This window comes from Nannospalax galili, unplaced genomic scaffold (genome assembly GCF_000622305.1).
Source record: "Nannospalax galili isolate Female #2095 unplaced genomic scaffold, S.galili_v1.0 scaffold20, whole genome shotgun sequence".
Classification (NCBI taxonomy): Eukaryota; Metazoa; Chordata; class Mammalia; order Rodentia; family Spalacidae; genus Nannospalax; species Nannospalax galili.
The window spans coordinates 56,686-59,801 of NW_008346414.1; the positions used below are offsets into that span (position 1 = coordinate 56,686).

Genomic DNA, 3,116 nt, shown 5'->3' on the forward strand with positions numbered 1-3,116 from the left:
GCTTCTTTGCCTTACCCTTTGTAGTTTATAACTTTGATAATCTTTACTAATTTTTATAGATACACAAATTGAAATTGAAATTCAGAAATGGATTCTAAATGATCCTTATACCAAGTATTTTATCAATAAAAAATGGACTCAGAAAAAATCTAGTAACCAAGCTTTCAATATATATTAACCATAAACCGAAATGTACACTAAGCATAAAAGGTCTCAAAAATGACTACAAAGTAGGAAATACCGAAATGTTTTTAGTTGTCAGTAGAAATTGAAATTGAAATTCAGAAATGGATTCTAAATGATCCTTATACCAAGTATTTTATCAATAAAAAATGGACTCAGAAAAAATCTAGTAACCAAGCTTTCAATATATATTAACCATAAACCGAAATGTACACTAAGCATAAAAGGTCTCAAAAATGACTACAAAGTAGGAAATACCGAAATGTTTTTAGTTGTCAGTAGCAATGTTGGTACCATAATTTTGATGGAAGCTAAGTTCCACATAACTGCTATGGTTTGGATCTGAGGGTCCCTCTGAAAAGCTCATGTGATGAAGGTTTGCTCCTCCATGAAAAACATTACTGAGATCCTGACGGGGTAAACTTCAACAATGGCTCAACCTACAGATGAGTTCAGAGATGGGTGTGCTATTAAGAAACGGGCCTGGCTGGAGGAAGTAAAGGGGCAGGGTTTGAAGGCCTATCTTGCCCCTGCCCTCCTGGCACTCTCTGCCTTCAGTCCACCATGAGATGAGCCACTTCACTCCAGGACACGCTCCTCCCAACCACAGTCTTCCACTTCACCACGTGGGAACCTACAAGCTATGGGGCCAAGTGACCATGGACTGGAAGCTCTGATATAAGCACTCAAATATCTCCCTCTCACCCAAGTTTCCTCAGTTGTTCTGACACAGAGGCAAAGGGAACCAACACAGTAACCAAAATAAATAAATGTACTACCCGTAGAACCCAACACAAAAGCATAAAAGCCAAGAAAACCCCCGTAAGGCCAAATAAAGCATCACCAGGAACTCACAGTAACTTTGTCTCTTTCTAACATGCTTTTCCCCAGCTTTGTCCACTGAAAAGACACAAAGTTGTAAGAGCACAGAGTACTCCAGCTCCCACACTGTGTATACAAATACCACTTCCCAAATAAAGATTTAGAGAAGGCTGATTACTGTTCTAGTACAAGTATGTCTGGAGAAACAGGCGTCACAAGCCAAGAAGACTGCATTATCATAACCGGAGTCAACATGAAGCAGCTTGAACTGAGCAAAAAGGGAAAAACTGAAGAATTGGGAGAAAATTATTACCATGGATCAAAGCTAATGAATTATATAAACACTCATGAGATAAGAACGATACTTTAAAAACATCTTTAGTTCTCTGTGACTGTTGCTAAGCAATAAGTCATTATTCTAAAATTTCATTTTTTTAAAAAAGGAAAAGGGACAGATGTGGTGGTGCAAATCTTAAACCCTAGCGCTAAGGGGGCAGAAGCAGGTGGATCTTGGCGAGTTAGAGGCTAGATGAGTCTAGACAGCAAGTTCCAGGTCAGCCACAGCTACACAGTGAGACCCTGTCACAAGAAAAGGAAACAAACAAGCACTTATCCTGCTGTTCTAATATGAGTTACACCTCTAACTAACCAAATAATGGTCAGGGTTCTTTTTTATAAAAAAAATTTTGGTTAATAAAAGCAAATGACTGATGGTTTGATTTGTTTTAAAAAGTCACCATTTTTTATAAGTTGATAGGAAACTTTATATTGGATACATTTAAACCTATTGAACAATCTTTACTTACTGAAGAATAATCAGACATCATATAATTCCTAATGCATTACAATAAGTAAAAAGCACCAATCCTTCATTCATACCAAAATAAGTGGGCCAAGCTCTAGCTGGAAGATTACAAAGAAAATACAAGTTGATTATCACTTACCTAAAATGCTTGGGAAGAAAAATATGTGTATGCATATCTTGGGGATGGATTCAAAACCTAAACACAATATTCATACTTCATCTACAGCTAATACATATAGGCAGAAGGATACTTCAAATACAGTTAGGAATTTTTTGCATGAAACAAAGTTTTACAGTGTGGCATTTGTGTCATGCCAATGTTCAAAAAGTTTGGAATTTCTAACATTTTGGATTTTCAGGTAAGGGGTGCTTAACCATCAGGAGAGTATGTTAAAAGAGTCAACAAATATCTAGCAAAATAAATCTATAATGTGAGACATCTTATGGTTATTTTTACCCAGCAAATGAATGACACGAAAGAAGAAGAGTAGGGTCAAGAGGAGACGCTGCAGAGATTAGCCTTCGTGAGAGTGGACAGACGGGTCAGTTTGACAGAGTGCAGACCTTGCTCATTCTGACAGAAGCAAAGCAGCTGTAAGGATTAGCTTTAATTTCACTCAGGCTATAACTCTGTATTACAAAACCTTATTATTATTTTATTATTTGTGTGTGTGTATGAGCACATCATGTTTGCTGGGAAATGTACATGCCACATGCACATGTGGACGTCAGAGAACAACTTTGTGAAGCTAGTCCTCACTTTCCGCTTGTTTTTGGGTTCTGGAGCTCAAATTCAAGTCACCAGACCTGCATACCAGGTACCTTTACTCCGAGACATCTCACCAGTCTAATCATACATTTTAAAAAGATGAAAAGCACTTAGCTATTGGATACATACTGATATTTTTATGAAGGAATAGACACAATAGCCAAGATTTCCTGTTAAAATATTACAGTCTCTCCTAAAATTGTCAGAGGACTATGATTGACAAAAAGTTGAAGCTAGGTCATAGGCGATTCACCACGACCACTCCTCTGTTTGTACCGAAAATGTGGCAATAAAAAGGGTTTAAGAAAGTAATGACATCTCTGTGGGTATATAAAATAAATATTTCATGCAAAATTGATTAACTGAACAACCAGCTACTCTTTTTAACTATGATACCCATAAAATGAAGACTAACAAGTTCTTCAGGAATCTGTAGCTATATACAAAATTATTTATATTTCATGCTATATCATTAAGTACGACCAACCAATCTCTCTTAGATGTTATACTCTGAGAGATCAGTCATGCATTTTATTG

The 3,116-nt window shown here is 36.7% G+C and overlaps 1 protein-coding gene across 1 annotated transcript in view; it reads right to left on the reverse strand.

Annotated features, from left to right (window-relative positions):
* Window positions 1–3,116, reverse strand: part of LOC115071987 (E3 ubiquitin-protein ligase FANCL-like) — a 75,201-nt gene that overhangs the window by 56,630 nt on the left and 15,455 nt on the right. The window lies entirely within an intron of this gene.